The following is an 18,392-nucleotide window of genomic DNA, read 5'->3' on the forward strand; positions in this document are numbered from 1 at the left end:
ATTGTATAAAAATAATCGTAACCATGATAATAAAAATTATAATTGGTAGTATTCCTAATATTGAAGTTTTATCCATGGTCTGACTCCTCAGTCAGCCTACAAACATTTCTGGTGACGCCCATGATTTGGAATTCACTTAAAAATACATAAGTGTGAACGACGATTCATAACACCTGACGTCTCAACAAATATCGTCTAAAACTGCCAATATACGAATCAACGAATGTAGGAAGCGACTGTTAAATAACGTCCATTCTCTGCCCACCAGACACAATCGTTAATCCGCTACTGAAAAAGCTGTGGAATAGTTGATTAGTGCGTCAGGTTTGTAGTAAAATCGCAGGTCTGTCGTAGGTTCGATTCCCACCACCGGCAAAAATAAACTTGTTCACCTGAAGTTACAGTGTTAGATTAAGTGTGGTTAAAAACACTGGATTAGCACTAGACAATTAATATTGCATGCTATTTGGCGTTTGGAAATCTTTTGGCAACAAGTTGGATAATGAGTTTTGCTCTCTACATATAGAACATATTGCGGAAAACCACGCGTATATGGGATACTCTAAAGTCAATCCAAGATATTATTACAAATTTTCAACATTAGGCTACTCAGCATTTTTATAATATTTATTCTTTAATGTTTACTATTTGCTTACGTTTGGATTTATTCAACCAAATGTTTTCTGTTACATTTCCTGCATTGTAAAATCCCACAGAAAATATAAAATTTCAGAAAAAGATGTTGTTCTTCTCGAAAGAGAAGGAAACATAGCGGTCGTCAGTAAGCTTCTATTTTATGTTTGCTATGATGTTGTGTTTTGTTTTCATTATGACATTGTTCCCATTACGCATTAATCGATTTACATATATGTTTTGAAACGTTTTCAGATAATTTATTATTTTTCAATGGCTTCATATTGATTATCACCAGAAAACGATGGAATCGCAAGGAATTTTTTCCACCCACACATGAGAGCTATATTCCTCTGGTTCTGCAACACTCTGCGGTTTGTAAACACGATTCCCCGTGGTCGAAGTCGATCTCGCGAGAGGTTTCAGATTCGTTACCCGGTGGAGGTGGTCACGCCAGGAGGATAATTCTGGGGCTACGTAAAACTAAAAGGCTAGCAAACAGTGAGGGAACTCGATACACTGACCTGGGCTGCCCAATAAAAAGTAGCGTACCTGGCCTTAGCCCTCAAAGGACTCTTCCTTCACGTAGATTTGTCAGTCTGGTTCTAGTCATAAGTCTAATGTCCCACAACAGAGCTTTTTCGAAATAAATAATTGCACTGCCACCCCCAAAGAAGTATATATGCACTCTGAAAATACGAGTTGCCACCAAAAGTGGTGTAACACCATAATAGAGTCTTAAAGGGCTCCATACCTTGTGCGGTTCGACAGCAAATGGTGCAAGAAAGCACCAAATATGGTGCTAAACAACGTGCCAAATTCCGCATTAACTCCAAAAGAAGTCTCCTGTTGCCACCAATTTTTTAGTGTACATTTTCGATCCCTGCAACATTCTCCCTAAAAAAAATGTTTAAAATCTGTTGAGAGGAAGGGACAAAATCCTTTGCCCGCCCCTGCTTCCTACTCCCGCGTGTGGGGCAAGGGCTCTCCAAGGGCCCCGCAGCGGATGGAGTAGCGGCCATGGATGAAATTGCTGCGGTGCAAACGTGACGGGAAGGCCGCAGGACGTGGCGTTCCCACCTTGGGAATCTGGTGACCAAATTCTCCCACCTTCCGTCATCCTCAGTGCGAGGAGGAACGCTTGCTGCTGGAGCAGACGATCGGCTCGAAATGATTTCAACCAAAAGTTGTCTCCGTGCATGAAAAAATATTGTTTTATGTCTTGCTAAAATATTGTTAAAAGCATCTAAAGAGAGAGGTTTGGAAGTTAGAAAAGAAAAACTAAATATATACTTGCAAGCGAAACCAAGTGTTCGGTTATAATCAAAATTTAATTATTGATAACAACTCGTTTGAATCAGTTTCCAAAATCAAGTATTTTGGAGTAATACTAACAAATGAAAATGATGTTAAAGAGGAAATGAAAAGCAGACTTAAATTCAGGAAATGCGTGTTACTTTTCTCTTCATAAGCTTTTACCCTCTCGTATATCTAGTGCCTCCACGATGGCGCAGTGGTAGCGTTGACTCCAAGGGGTCCCGGGTTCGATACCCGGTGGAGGCACATTGTGGTTCGGACCCAACTTTAAACTGAGGTCCAGTCCCGATTAGCCTTACTGTACATAAAGTGGACTCAAAACACCAAATCAATGAATCAATCGTATAATATCTAAGAAATTAAAAGTTAAAATATACAAAACAGTAATTTTGCCTGTATTGTTATATGGACGTGAAACTTGGTAGCTGAAAGAGGAATATAAATTGAGAGTATTTGAAAATAAGATCCTTAGGAAAATATTTGGGCCGAAAAGGGATGAGGAGACAGGTGAGTGGAGAAGGTTACATAATTTAGAAGTACATAATTTGTATTCATGTCCAGATATTATTAGAATGATTAAATCAAGAAGACAGGTGGGCAGGCCATGTGGCACGAATGGGAGACGAAAGAGGAGTTTACAGGATTCTTGTTGGGAAACCTGATGGTAAGAGACCTGTAGGAAGGCAAAGACGAAGATGGAGGGAAAACGTTTAAATTATCCAAAATGAGATCGGTAAAAATTGAATTGATCTCGCCCAGGATAGGGTCAGATGGAAGGCTTGTCTTGCTGCAGCCATAAACCTTCGGGTTTAAGAAGGCTAGAGAGAAAGGAAGAAAGTCTTAGGATTACTAATTCAAACAAGTTTTTTTTTTTCATATTATTCATTATTATCGCGTTTTTCAGCTTATCTGTTGGCCGAGTTAATGCAAAGGCCAAAATCAATTACTACTGCGAAGGCATGACCTGAATCTACAACCACATAACGCATGTAAAGTGTTACTTTGTAGAAATTACGTGAGTTATGCGTTACTTTACTTGCATTGCATTGTTGTTGTTTTTGTGGGTTAATCTCGCGACGTTGGAGATTAGTGGATGATTAATGAAATCATGAAAAGGCTCACACAAATTGATTTTTCGCAAGCCTTTCTGCCAAAAATAATTTCTGTAAAGTGTTTAGCATAAAGTTGTGGAAAGGGAGTGCGTCATAGGTTTTGTGAGGATGGGCATGTGTTATTCTCGTGTCTACTCGGCTTCGAGATGAATGATGTGTGGAAAACCTAAAGAAGCTCACGACAGGGGGGGGCCTCGTTCCAGTACCGAGTGCGCAAGTGTTTCTAATGAACAACTGGAGACCGGAATTCCGGGAGCTAATCTTCTCCAGAAGCCAGATGTGGTGGTGGAGGGTCTTGTCGTGGGCGGAGGACACTTTAACGCCAAGAATTCCTCCCGAAAACACTTCAATAATGATGTTTTGGAGCGCGGTCGATTGTTGCAACGGTACCCCAGCGTGCGGTCCTCCTGAGGTTTTTTGTTTGTCGCCCAGAAGCCAAACTCATCCATCAGAGGTCGCTGTCGACGGCTGATTGACAAGCGCTCGGCCTCCCGTTCTCCCCTGCAGAGAACGATTATTGGCTCTTTGGAAGATATGACGGCCACTCAACCCTTCCACGTGGTTGGATTGTTGTGGCTGGAATGTAGGGAATGCTATCTTTCTTACAGCCCAGAAATATTAGCGGCCTGTGGAGATTATAGGCATCCTGAGGTCTCCTCATGGCTTAGCTATCATGGGCATAGGCAATGACACAACTAGCAAGCTGCTATTTCAGTAATTAAGATTGTATCACGTTATGGAACTACATTTCAGGAGGGCTCAGAATCAAGTGTCTCAGGCCGACCTCCGTGGTGGAGTGGTTAGCACAGCGCGCTACTCCCGGGTTAGAATTCCGGACTGGACAGCGGTATTCTTTATGAGTGTCCCTTCATCAATTTCATGGCATCTTCGCGATTAGCCAAAAGTGGCAGAAATACGAAGTAAAATATACCAAATCAAACAATAACGCAAGTAGAAGGCCAAGAAATGTGTTTGGTTATAGAATATTATTGATAGGTTTGTGTGCTACTATTGTGAAACCTATAGCTTTTCACTATGTTCATCGTAAGAATATTAACTAATGAATTTTACGCTACTTTACATGGTGAACAGTCCATGTGGTTGATGGATGCATGATCGTATTTAAAAGGGGGGGTTCAACGGGTCCAAATCCCCCCTTTGGTTCAGTAAAATTACTAGATTACCGCTTTGTTGATAAAAATTTCTTCGGACTTGTTTTATTTTCCTAAATTCGAGACGTATATAGCGGGATGGGAAGGAAATTCCACACACCAGATGAGACTGCAGACCAAATGTCTGCAATTTCCTGATAGTTTCGGAATTTCTGCGATAAGAAACTGCATTGGGACTGTCAAATCAGTTATATTTTTTCCATCGAGTTTTCTAAAAGGATTTTTTTTTTAAAAAAAAAAAACGCAATGCAAGAAAACCAGGCAAACATCGTAACATTCTCAAGTTGTTTGACACAAGATGAACAGAGAAGTATCAATACTAAGTAGCGTGTCTTCGTGACTACATACACACAACTTTGTCGGGTCCAGCACACCCCTCGCCGCTCCCCAACAAGCTTCCGGTCAGCAGTGTCTTTATTTCCACTTATTAAATAAAGCAACCCCAATCATACCAAAAGTTGAACCCCCCCCCCCCCACTTACGTGAAGTATATATACGCCCATGGATGGATGGCAGGAACTATGTTTACAAAATTTCTTGAACTTGTTATGAAGCCTGCTTTACAGTGTAGCAAACTATTTTACTAAGGAATAGCCACGAGAGCCATTGCACTCTTGACGCTTTTCTGCTTGCAAAAGAGAATGGAACTTTTTAAGTGAACACTACTGGTGGCACAAAACGACCGGATAACAGCAAATCCTGGAAAACACATCACTATTCACGATCTGGCATCTTTCAGAAATACAGCCTATTTAACTTAATTTACGACGAAGAATATCATATCGGCATTTGCAGAGCACTAGATATGGCTATTCTCTAAAGATTTCGAGGGCCTCCCCGATGGCGCAGTGGTAAGGTCGTCATCTTGTAATCAAGGGGTCCCAGGTTCTATACCCGGTGGAGGCACATAGTGGTTCGGATCCCACTTTAAACTGTATATCCAGTCCCAATTAGCATTACTGTGCATAAAGTGGACTTAAAACACCAATTCAATCAATCAATCAATCAATTCAACCTAAAGATTTCGAGCTATTGTATGCAATCAACACGGCTGTAACCAACACGAGCGAGGATCATGTTAATAATAGTACGTATATAGCTAGTATTAAATATTTCAGTACGATTAATAAAAACAAGACATTGTTCAAAACTGCCCCATGTCTCTTGAAATGTCCCTCATGCATGATTACCGATGTTTTCCTTAATGCATTTAACTTGCAAAATACCTTTGATTTTTGTGTGCAAAAATGTTCACATGAACTACAAAACTGCTTTTTTAAATATTTTTTCCCATTGAAAAGTAATGAAACAATTTTAACTATGAAATAAATCAATAACATTTGCAGTGTTCAAATGTGCCCGAGTCTCCTCTATAAGTTCACTAAAATTTGAATATAAAACAACTTACCAAAGAAATTTCTTGCAGCTTGGTGTTGGTCATATCACCTCCGCTTTGCCAGAGATTGAGAATGTGTTGGGAAACCCTCCACATTTTGTGAAGGCATGTTCGTTTTATTTGTTTAATACACTATACAAAAGTCCGTCCTTTGTTGCATTATTTATTGCAAACAATAGATGAAGAGGAAAATAGAAAGTTTTTGTACTAAATTTGTCCCCTGTAAGTAGGCGGTCAGAAAATTTAGAAAAAATAATGTATTTGGTAAGTGCTATTCGTTTAAGTTGTAAATGCGAACTCAATTATCTGAAATAAATGACATGATAGATCTTGTGCTTATATATTTACTTTGGATGAAATAAAAATAATACCATTGTTTTATTATGTTATTATTATTAGTAGTAGTAGTAGTAGTGGTGGTGGTGGTGGGTGGTAGTGTCTATTCATTTTTGGTTCACTTTCCAACTATTGACTGAAACCACTTTAAGCACTGCATTAGGAGTTTACTTTAGTTATAGGAGGAGTGAAATCCTTGGCACAATCCCCCCTCGCCGCTAAATGTTTCCACGTAACAATATCTAGAAAATTTCCTGGGACCTCCCCGATGGCGTAGTGGTAAGGTCATCGCCTTGCAATCAACGGGGTCCCGCCCGGGTTCAATACCCCGTGTAGGCACATTGCATAGTGGTTCAGATCATAGGCGCCGACTCCATGGGGCTTGGAGGGCTCGAGCCTCCCCAATGTTAACGATGTGGGGGCAGAACCCCCCAAATAATTTTGCTTAAGAGAATCTAATGTATTATTTTGCTTCTCTTGTAAAGTTTACTCTGAATTGTGCCACATGAACTTAACTTTAAATACACATTTGAAATGTTCTAGACTAGACCATCGCCTTTGGGGGGGGGGGGGGGGGCTATGACCAGAGACAGCAAAACACATGACTTATTACTATATACTAAGTATGTAATTATGAGTATTGTTAAATTTTTTACTAAAAACCGTTTCAAAAGACGATGTGCATGAACTAGGGTAGTGGATGGGACGTTCGGGCTACAAATGGCTCTCACATGACATTCAGAACGAGATCATTGATATATTAGGAAGATCTATTTTGCGCTCCGTGGTAGCAGATATTAAAAGTCGGGAATATTTTGCTATTATGGTTGACGAAACTTGTGACATATCCATCCGTTGACAATTAATATTCTGCATTCGAACTGTGAATTAAAATGTTGATATTTTTGAGGAATTCATGGGCTTTTATGAGATTCCGAACACTTAGGCCAAAACTTAAAAAAGGGAGAGAGTGAGTCATTTATTAATTTATTTCAGTGATCAGAGGCCCCCCCCCCCCCAATAATGTTGACAAGTCGGCACCCCTGGTTCAGATCCTACTTTAGGTCCTGTTCCTATTAGCCTATCTGTGCATAAAGTGAACTTTGAAACAACAATTCAATTCAACCAGAAGATTTCCCTCTTGGTGTAATATTATCCCGGTCACTCAAGGAGGGAAATCTTCCTCCCCCATGGCTGGCAACACTGCGAAAGCTAAGCAAAGCATCGCAGGGTTTCTGTCCCCTTTGGTCTTTCCCGCTCCGTCAACAGAGGCTCAGAAACGGCGACAAGTGGGCCATGAATGCAGAGCGACACCTCGATCCGACGCGCTCGACTTGTGACGTCACAAAGAAGAGCCGCCCTGACAAGTGCGTGTGCCTGAGCAGAACGACATGTCACAAGGAGGTGACTGACGGGACAGAAGGGGGCGCAGAAAGCGGAAGTAGATGTTTCTCTGTTCTCTTTTTTATGTGCAGAATACCAAGTATCGAGAATGAGAATTGCAGTCTCACAAAACTGAGATTCATTTTCCCGCAGTCAACGGGCCAAAGTGGAGGAAACCTAACAGATTGACATTATCTATTTCAGACTTGTACATGCTTTTAAAAATTTGTGAAAAATAAAATAAAATAATTTTGTGAATATTTGAAAAATCTGAATATAGAAATCTGTTATTATTATTATTATTTTTTAATAGTGGCTTGCTGAAAACATGTCTGTTGCCACTGTACTGTGGAATAAGTGATTTTATGTAAGTCATATGCAATCCAACAAGTGAACTTACGATTTGTACTATTTTAAATATTGCCTGTAAACTTTCTTCGAACTAAAGTGGACAAACAGGATACCCATACAATGTGCATAATACCACAAACATTATTAACTAAATAACATTATATATTTTTAAGTCAACGTTTTGTATTCTTCATCGTTTTTCAATGTATTTACTACTATATTCATCTTCTCTTAATGTAATATGAAAGGTGACGAGCAAATACGCTAATCACTGAATTGTTTACTCTCATTTTTATCACCATGCCTTAACTTCGTTCAAAGTCTGTATCTTCTCCTAATATTTTAAATCTCGTACAATGTAAATCTGTGTAATCATCTTGTTGTTTAGGCAACATTATATACTTGCATACCATAATAACAATGGTACATGTATATACGTATGTTTGTGTGTGTGTGTATATATATAACTTATAATTATGTAATCACAGAGTTATGTATCACTTTATATAGAATTTTATATATATTCATGTCGTGAGAGTAATGTATGAATTATATGTCTGTGTCAATTACTCATATTATGGTATGTAAGGCACTATAAATGGTCATTTGCCTGTAGTGTGAAGTTCTATAAATAAATTACAAGCATTTTAACAGACTCCAGAAGATCATTTACTAAATAAATAAACAAATTTTAGAAAAATCAATTGGTATGTTAATACAAAGTGATAAGTGTGCAACAGAGGAAGAAAATTGAAATAAGTTCATGTTAATTGCCTATTTGGGTGGGGTGCAAGGGGTTACCCTTAGCGAACACACCCAAATATCAACCTTTCTTCAACGTAACTGGACTGCATTTGCAAACTAAAGAGGCTCTGGCTTTGATTGATTGATTGAGTTTGTGTTTTAAGTCCACTTTATGCACGCAGTAAGGCTAATCGAGACTGGACCTACAGTTTAAAGTGGGATCCGAGCCACCATGCACCTCCACAAGGTATCGAACCCGGGAAACGAGGCTCTGGCGTCTGCACTCACAGCCAGTATAATCTTCTGTGGGGCCTGCGTTGTGTCCTGTCCGTGTGTGATTGTCGTTTCATGTCATCATCATTCATCCTCATCTTCGCGATTAAGCAAATGTGGCAGAAAAGCGAAGTAAAATAAGACAAACCAATTAATCAAGATGTTTTGGGTAGGTATTCTCATAATTTATGGTGCCTATTTTAGAGGTTTTTAGCAGTGATTTATACACACACCATAACAACCCATTTTTTCCCCACGAAAGCCCAGTATACAACCATTTTGACGATAAGAAAATAATATATATGGAAAGATAGAGGAAAACAGGCAATCAAGGAACAAAAGAGGGAAAATATGTGGTAGTGTCGTACCAATCTATGAAATCATTGAAAATATTAATTACAAAGAACTCCAAATACCAGACACTTATTCCGATCGAATTACTAAATAATGCGGAATCAGATACCTGTAGTCTCTTCCTTGATTTCAATTGCTTACACCTGTTTACAATGATGGCGATCAAGGAAGCTCGGCAATGTCTGACAAGGCATTCCTCAGATGTTTCTGGATATTTCCTGTCTGGAAAGGTGATGGCTAAATGGCTGTGATTTGGAATACTTTGTACGCAATATTTTCAATGATTTTATAGATTGTTGTTACAAGACCACAGGAAGGAATATGAAAAGAGATTTCAAAGTTATTATTGTCTTGCATTTTTGTTTTACTTTTATTGTGCGTATTGATGTGGATTTGTTATTGATCTCTTGAGAGAAAAGGCATTGAACACTCACAAGTACTCTAATTTGTGTGTGTTTTCGATATCATTCTTCTTAAAGTATACTTGAAATTAAAAGTAATTGCTTATCTTTGGTTTGTTATAACAAAAACTCTTACCCGCGGAAATTTTTGATGCGGGGGAATTTTTGAGACCAAGTGGTGGGGTAAATCCCCTAGTCCCCTCCCAGGATTTCGCAATCAACCAAGCTCATTTGGGTGGATATTCTCATTATTTGTGGAGTCTATTTTAGAGGGTTTTAGTAGTGATTTATCCACACACCCCCAACACCCATCCAAACGTTCCTCAACATCCCCAAAAATTTTTCACGAAAGCCCACCTCAAAACTACAAGAAAACAGTGGTGATTTATTCATTCTAGTTTTTGGACTTTTACCCACTGTTATTTTTTAAAGATATTTACCTACGTTTCGGAGGCTGAATCTGCCTCCGTCTTCAGGATAGCGTGTAGTTTGTTAGATCAGATATAGATGTATATAGAGGTCCTTGTGACCAACAGACCCGGTGGAGCCTAGGCCACCAAGAATAATCCTCCTAGGCAACCATTTATGTGATCTATCAGACTACACGCTACCCTGAAGACGGAGGCAGATTCAGCCTCCGAAACGTAGGTAAATATCTTTAAAAAATAACAGTGGTTAAAAGTCCAAAAACTAGAATGCATAAGAAAATAATAAATAAGGAATGATTGAGACCACAGGAAGGAATATGAAAACAGAACCGACCAAGACGGCATAACGTCATGATGCCGTGATGTCGTTATCGTAAATAAATTCAGTGTTTCCACCTCATCGCCAGGGCACCGAGTCAGCTGTTGTACATTTCGGCGGCGCCGTTAAATTGTCAGCAGATGAAAGGACGGCGGACATAATGGAAGACAATCCCGTCGCAAAGTGTCGACACTAACGTCACCTCATTGTCCGCGTGTGTGTTCTCGCCGCCACGGACGAAAGATCGAGGCAGGTGCTCAGAAATGGAATTAGCCGGTTGATCGGTCGTAGTCGAAGCGGCGCTTCCACGGACTTCTCTTCCCGCTCGAGTGGACGGCGTCCAAAACAAACGCAGGGGCACCTGTCGTGTCACAGCCGACGGACGGACAACAGAGGGACCCGTGTCCAGAGAAGTAAACTGCTTGCTTTTTGTGTGTTTGCCTTAGCTCTTCTCCCTCTGGCTTGATTCACGCTCAAAAGCGATGCTGTCTGAATTCTGGTCGGAGCTGTAGCCTTGGGGGGATGGGCGTGATGCAAGCAAGGAATACTTCCCGTTGGGTAACAAGGACGTCTTAGGGAGGGGATCCCCGAAAGACTTACCAAGTACTAAAATTAAATAATGAAAATATGTTGTATAATTAGTAGGGAACGGAACTTTATGTGCTAAAAAACTCGGAAATATATTAATTTTTTATGTGTCATAAATGTTGAAAATATGTGACAAAAACAGGAAAATATCTGACAAAAATAAAAAAAAGAACATTTTGTAACAATACAAAATATTACTTGCATTTTAAACACCTGAAATCAGTTTCTATATGCTTACCCCTTAGCGAGCTATTTTTTGGGAGAGTTGCAGTGGATCACCATAGTGTTTACCAAATTCTCCATTGTAAATCTGTGACGATTATCTCTAAAAAGCATCTTATATTGTGAGAAAGATCGCTCCACATCACGAAAACAATTCTTGCATATTTGAAGCACGAATTGTCACTAAAGATGAAGTTTTCCAAAGCTTCCTCTTCCTCTACTTCACCTTCCAAAACACGTGCAATTTGGCACAAAGTTTGAAAACCTTGTTTTCCCCCAAAAATGTCTGTACATTTAGACATTAGCACTTGTGCGTTAGACCCAGTTTCGTTTCTACTATACGGACTTCACCCACGTAAGCTGCAAAAGTGTTCGCGGACGATTCAAGCTTTCGTATGGAATCAAGAGAGAATGGACAGGTTTGTTGAGATGTATGCCAATTCAACTTTTAAAGAGGGGATCCTTCAACAGTTCTTGCAGAATTTCTATAGACTTATATATGCATCTTATTTGTCGAGGTTATTTACAACAGATACAATTTTTTTTTTAAAGGTTTTGGACATAATATATGAAAGAGGTGCGGAGAATAAACATTTTCCTTCGAGGATTTCGAGGTAGCTGAAGTCAATGAGCGATTTTATGCATTTAAACTGAAAATTCGCAAAATATGTACATACGAAAGACTGAAAAATATGTGTTTTTATGTAAAATAAAATTTGCTGAGTTGACATATAAGGTTATGATCAGAATTTTGGCAAAGACGAGGGTCTCTATCTTATCGCAGAAAATAACATTTTTTACCTAAAGTTGCGTTCCCTAATAATTAGGGATGTGAAGTTTTCGTTTTAACGATAACACCTAAAAGTTGAAGAAAGCAAAATAAAGTGTTTAAAATGTATTTGGTTAGGTGAAGGAGGCAAGTTGTTGGTGTTTCGGAATAGCGAAATAACGCGAATTATGCCATTTTTCAAAATAACCGAATTTTACACTTTAACACGAAAAGCGCCGCAAAGTATGCAATGTAAACTGGCGAAAACACTTATATATATATAAACCTGAAGCGCTATTCTGTTATTTTTAATGTAGCTAGTGAAAGTTCGATTCAAAAGATATTATCACGCTTCATCTATTGCAGTTTGGAGCAGACATGACTGGCAATGTTTAGCCTCATCCTGAAATAGAATTCGCTCAAGGGGATCTTCCCAGAAGCGAAATTTCGTAGGAACGGGAAAATTTTCAGGGAGAAGCACTAGTTGTGTCTCGGGGGGAGGGGTGTGTGTATATATGTGTGTGTACACCAAACGATTGCAGAGAGATTGTTTGGCATTGATAGGGAAATGTGATATGTAGGATTGTGTTCAAGGATTTGGGTGTTATCATTCAATAGACATTTCATATTTAGTGGCTGATGAGATGAAATAGTTTTCCAACTGGAAGATATTTGGTCGTTTCTCGCAAATGTAAGCCATATATTTTTTGTCATTAAAACTGAAATTTGTGTCAATTTTCCAGAACTAAAACCAATGTGAAAATCTTAAGCACAGGAGGAACAGTAAAAATGCATGTAAAAATATCACTGATTTTAAATTAATAACACCGAATTGCAGTACAAAATAACATCAAAATTCAGGGGAAAATAAAACAAAAACTTCATGTCCCTATGTACGTATAATCGATTCTTATTAATTTCCCCTGAACTTATTGGAAGGCAAAGATCATATTGGGATCATATGGCTTTGAAGGACAGTATACCATATATTTAAGCTTGCTCACTACTATTTACAATAGGCCTAATATGGATAAAATATTAATCAGGAACTTTACTTTTCAAATCTAAAATCATTGTATAAATATGCAGTTCTTCATCTATTTCACATTCATTTCTTTGCCAGGGGACTTCTTTTATGAAATTATGCCAATTTTAACTACGAAGCTAGATATTAAACACATGCTGTTATATCTCTATTCTTATACTACAGTCGTTTTTACCTCTTTGTGTAAGAATAACTATATAATATTAATTTATATATTTTAGTTAGTATTAATTTAATTTCACATATTTATAATATAATTATTTTAATTTAAACATTATTATTGTTATTATCATCATCATGGTCATTATTAGTATTATTATTATTTTTTATTATTATTCCTGATACACTTGGTTCGGACCCCCCCCCCCCCCCTCGCCCGAAATATATTTTTAGACACGTGCCTGTTGGGGAAGTAAGTAAAGCATTCGCCCACCATCAAGACAATGTTTAACTTTGAACACACACAACTCGAAATACATCAATCTAGGTTTGTTACATTACTATGCATTAATTTGACTCAGTCCAACCTTTAATAATGGTTTCTTCGAAATATTTGTCTGGTCTCAATTGATGCATTTTTGCATCTCACGGAGCAGTAGTTGGTAAAAGTATATTGTCGTGCATTTCCTTGTGTAATTTGATGCACCAGAAGTACATTTATGCAGGGGTAGAAAAAATACAGGGCGCCCAGTTGCTCCGGCGCCTGAATTTTCAAATTCAGTTCTCAGTTTTTTTAAAACAAGTATTTCGAGTTTGCTTGTGGAAATTTTAATTACCATTTTCCAAAATAACATGTTTAATGTTTGTGTTTCCTGTATCACGTGAATCATTAAAACAGAGTAATAAACATGGCATTATATTTTAATTTTCGCTGTTCCTAACCGAATTTGCATAGTAATTCATTCTACACTGTAAAAAAAAATACGCTTTCTGCACACTTTTGCAACACTTCCTAGAAACTACTTTTGATCACTTCTTGAACACATTAAATGTGCACAAGAAGTGTACAGGAAGTGCTTCAATAGTGTACACGAAGTGCTAAAAAGTGTACAGGAAGTGTACAAAAAATGCAGCAAAAGAAGTGTACAGGAAGTGTGCAAGAAGTACTTCCAATATAAAGGTATCCCAAAAGTGTGTAAGAAGTGTGTTGCAGAAACTACTTTTGATCACTTCTGGTACACTTTACACATTTGGAACACTTCTTGCACACATGAGATATATCGCAATTCAGTACTCATACTTAGTTTCCAGAATAAAAATACAGTTCACTCACATTTAACTTGACAATTGAAAGAGGAAAAAGCAACAACTTTCAACTGTGAACCTTAAATTTTGTGAGATGCGTGTTTGTTTTGCTGACACACACGTACCTTCTACTTATATAGTCCAGAATCAAAAAGGTTGCTCATGGGAGATTCACTTTTATTCACTGCAGTACATTTTCTTCTTTAATTTGTATCTTAGATGTTCACATATTTTTCGAAGAGTGTTAAAGCACAATTTTTCACTATGATTACAATCGAACGTATCATTATTTGTTGTACAAAAACTTATGTTTCTTGTACACATTTTGACAGAACCATCTAGCGGCCGGTGTAGGAACAACCAGCCCCCCGAAGTTAACGATCTGTTTTGGTGTGCTTTAAAGATGAACATGGACGTCCGCAGGATTTTTTCCAGGGAGGGGCAACGAAGGTATTTTTTTTCCAGGGGGGGGGCAAGGAAGGCATATTTTCTCCAATAATAGTGTTGTTCCCTCAAAAAACATTGCTTAAATTTGAATGTATCGTATTCATGCAATAATTAACATACATTATTGCAGCTAAAATTAAATTATATGCGAAAAATATATAATTTTTGGTTGACTTTCATTTTCCAGGGGGGGGCCACGGCCCCCCCTTGCCCCCCCCTTCCGGACGCCCATGAAGATGAATAGTTCGATTTAAGAAAATCTATTAATTTCCTCGGAACATTCAACTTTATCCTTCTTCAATTTTAATGAGATTTATCCAATTATCAAATTGGTACATTAAACAAAAAAGTATTGATAGTTTCATGATGCAATGCGATTTCCATGTGTTCCAGGAAAAATATAGTTATATTTTGTTATTGTTTAATGTTGCTTGCTTTCAAGTGTGTTACTGCTTTATATAATGAAATTGATTTATGTTCATAACATATTCATTTGTCAAAAAAGTATAAAATGACAATCGATATGACCAACAACACAAAATGAAATCATGTGCTACAAAAGTGTACAAGAAGTGTACAGACTTACTTTAAACAAAAGTGTACAGAAAGCGTTGAAGAAGTGCACACAACTTTGAATGTGTCCCCAAAGTGTGCAACAAGTGTACAAAATTTCGTCATTTCGGGTCGCACACATCTAGAACACTTTAAGTACACTTTTGCAACACCTTCAGTACACATCTTGTGCATATTATATGCAAGAAAGTGTACCAAAAGTGTACAAGAAGTGTATTTTTTTTTACAGTGTACTTAGTTTCCAGAATAAAAATACAGTTAACTCACATTTAACTTGACAATTGAAAGAGGAAAAAGCAACAACTTTCAACTGTGAACCTTAAATTTTGTGAGATGCGTGTTTGTTTTTCTGCGACACTTTTTTTTTTTTTTTTTTTTTTTTTTTTTTTTTTTTTCCTCGTTTTCCATTTAGAAGGGTACACCTTCTCTTTGGTAAGTGAATTGTTTCCATAAATGTTTTCCCTTGCAAGGTGATGGTCTAAGTGTTTTCAGTAATGAAGTGGTACATATTTACTTATTCTGAGGGTAGTTCACTTAGATCTTATTTATGCAGTAGTGGGAAAATTACTTCTGTTAGGAAAGTAATAATTTGCTATGGTGCGGCATGTGTTGGATATATCACGTGCCGTAGTTCCGGAGGATGATGGATATTATACAGCTGGTAGTCAGGATGCTGTGGATCTATCAGGAAGGTGTACATGGTTAAGAGATGCTGTAATGGTGTGCAGTGGTATGTGGGAAGGCAGTCGTGTAGAGCATCTTCGTACATTGTGCTAAGAAGTTGTGGATGGTGCGAGTTCATTCGACCAGTTATATATTTGTGACGGATGGCTTCGATGTGGGTTGTGATTTCGGGAAAGGTTATTCGCTCGTACAGTAGTCGTGTAGGACTTGGTAGGACTACTCTGAAGGCCAAACGAAGAGCATGTCTTTCCAGAACTTGTAGTTTGTGATAGAATGAGTCTGGGGCTGATATCCATGCAGTGTGGCCGTAAGTAATTGCTGGTCGAAGGAAAGCCTTGTAGGTATGTAGGACAACCTGGGAGTTGAGTCCCCAGGATGTTCCAATTAGCCGTTTGAGCAAGCTCAGACGATTTGTAGCTTTTTGGACGATGTTGAGCAATTGAGGTTTCCAGGTTAGCTTGGAGTCAAATATGACTCCCAGATATTTTGCAGTGGTGGCAGGCAGAATTGGAGTTCCCCGTATTTTGATGTTTAATAATGTTGGGTTCCTTTGGATCTTCGAGCGACAGCCTGTCTGCAGAAACACCAATGCTTGTGTTTTGAGAGCATTAATTGTGAGACGCCATGTGTCACACCATCTTTGGAAGGAGTTTATAGCTGGTTGGAGAGTTTTGTTTATAGCTTGGATGGTTGAACAACAGGCGAGAAATGCGGTGTCGTCAACGAATTGGTAGATAGAAACTTGTGGGGGTTTTGGCATATCGGCAACGTATAGTATGTAGAGTAATGGTGATAAAGCAGCACCCTGTGGAACGCCAGAGTAAGGGAAAATGGGGTATGACATCGCTCCATTTACAGTGACATAAGCGACCCTATTTGTTAGAAAGCTGTGTACTAATCTGACATAGCAAAGCGGTAGTTGGAATTTATGGAGCTTGTAAATGAGTCCAGTATGCCATACTTTGTCAAATGCTTTCTCCAGGTCGAATAGTACTAGGCAGGATGGTTTGGATGTGTTGAAATGATTTGTGATGCGAGTCGTTAGTTTTAATAAATTATCAAGGACACTGTGTTGAGGTCTAAAGCCTGCTTGGTGCGACGGAAGTAAACTGTGTGCTTGTAAGTGCATGTGTATGCGTCGAACAATGATGCGTTCGAATATTTTGCTAAAGGTTGATGTGAGCTGAATAGGTCGATAGTTTGTTGGGTTGGTACTATCTTTGTTTGGTTTTGGGAACATTAGAACCTTTGAAATCTTCCAGTCTGTCGGGTAGTGTCCTGTGCGGAGGATAAAATTGTAGATAATGGCCAGAAAGGACAGCAATGCAAGCGGGGCCTGTTTAATCAATACGTATGTGATATTGTCCAATCCGGGAGCAGTGTTTCTCTTCCTACGCACAGTATTGATAATATCGTCTGTTGTGATAGGAACAGTTAGAGCATTTGTAGGATCAATAGTGTGCGTATTACTGGGTTGCAGTTGCCTGTTATTGGGGTTTGTGACTCTGTCAATTTTGGTCTGGAGGCGGAGATTTGGAGCTAGTTGCGGTGTCGGAGTGAAAGTGTCTTGCAAGGCATTTGCGAAGGCATAAGCTTTTTCAGTGTCTGTGTTTAGAGCTGCGTCCTTGATTGTTATCGGATAAGGAGTACTACTGGATTGTCCAGTGAGCACCTTGAAACGTTTCCAGTATTTTGTGGGATGGCTTTCGTCACTCAATTGGTTGCACGTTTCAATCCATCGACGTTGTTTATAAGCTTTTATATAGTTATGAACTGTACGCAGCCATTGACGGTGTAAGTTAAGGGATTCAGGATTTCTGGTCTGGAGATAGTCCCTGTATGCTCGTCGTGATGCTGTGATTAGGTGAAGATATTGCGGAGGTAGCTTTGGTTTGTAACTATTGAGAGTGGTCGTAGGTATGTTAGTGGTTGCCGCACTGGTAATCTGAGCAGTAAGATGTTCCACCGCCGTATCGAGTTCCTCTGAATTGTTTGGTTCTGGATGCGGGTGAGAAAAAGCATTCTGTAGCTTTTCACTATATGCCTCCCAGTTCGCTTTGTTGTAACACCAGATTTTTCGAGGTTGTATTGTACTGCTCGTATTGCGGTTACCAAGATTTAAGGTAATTTTCACTGGGTCATGGTCACTGCCGATGGAATCCAGCACAGATATGTTCAAGCAGGCACTTAGAGATGTTGATGTTATAACAACGTCAGGGGTAGTGTTACTTATGGGACGTGTGGCTCTGGGCAGTACATGGAATTCTGCTGTAGTGTTTTGGTCCAGAAATTGTAAAAAGTTTGTTTTGTCTTGCATGGTTCGGCTATGATAATTGATGTCCGCTGCTATGATATAATGTTTGCTAAGGGTTTGGATATGTTGAAAGAATTGGTATGGAATAGTCTCCCCTGGTCTTACATAGATGGTAGCAAATGTAACGACCCGGGATGGAAAGTAGATTGTACTAGCAGTATGTTCTGGCAAGTGGAAGTGTGGTGGGAAGGTAACTGTTCGATATGGTAATTTTCTATCTACTCCAATTGCTGTGCCGCCGTTTACTCTTAAGCCCGGCGGACCATCGTGGCGTAAGATGTTGTAT

General features: G+C 38.8%; 1 protein-coding gene across 1 annotated transcript in view; it reads right to left on the reverse strand.

Annotated features, from left to right (window-relative positions):
* LOC146004500 (uncharacterized) overlaps positions 1 to 18,392 on the reverse strand; it is a 46,976-nt gene that overhangs the window by 2,600 nt on the left and 25,984 nt on the right. The window lies entirely within an intron of this gene.

Source organism: Lepisma saccharinum, chromosome 21 (genome assembly GCF_977018435.1).
Source record: "Lepisma saccharinum chromosome 21, izLepSacc3.1, whole genome shotgun sequence".
Lineage (NCBI taxonomy): Eukaryota > Metazoa > Arthropoda > Insecta > Zygentoma > Lepismatidae > Lepisma > Lepisma saccharinum.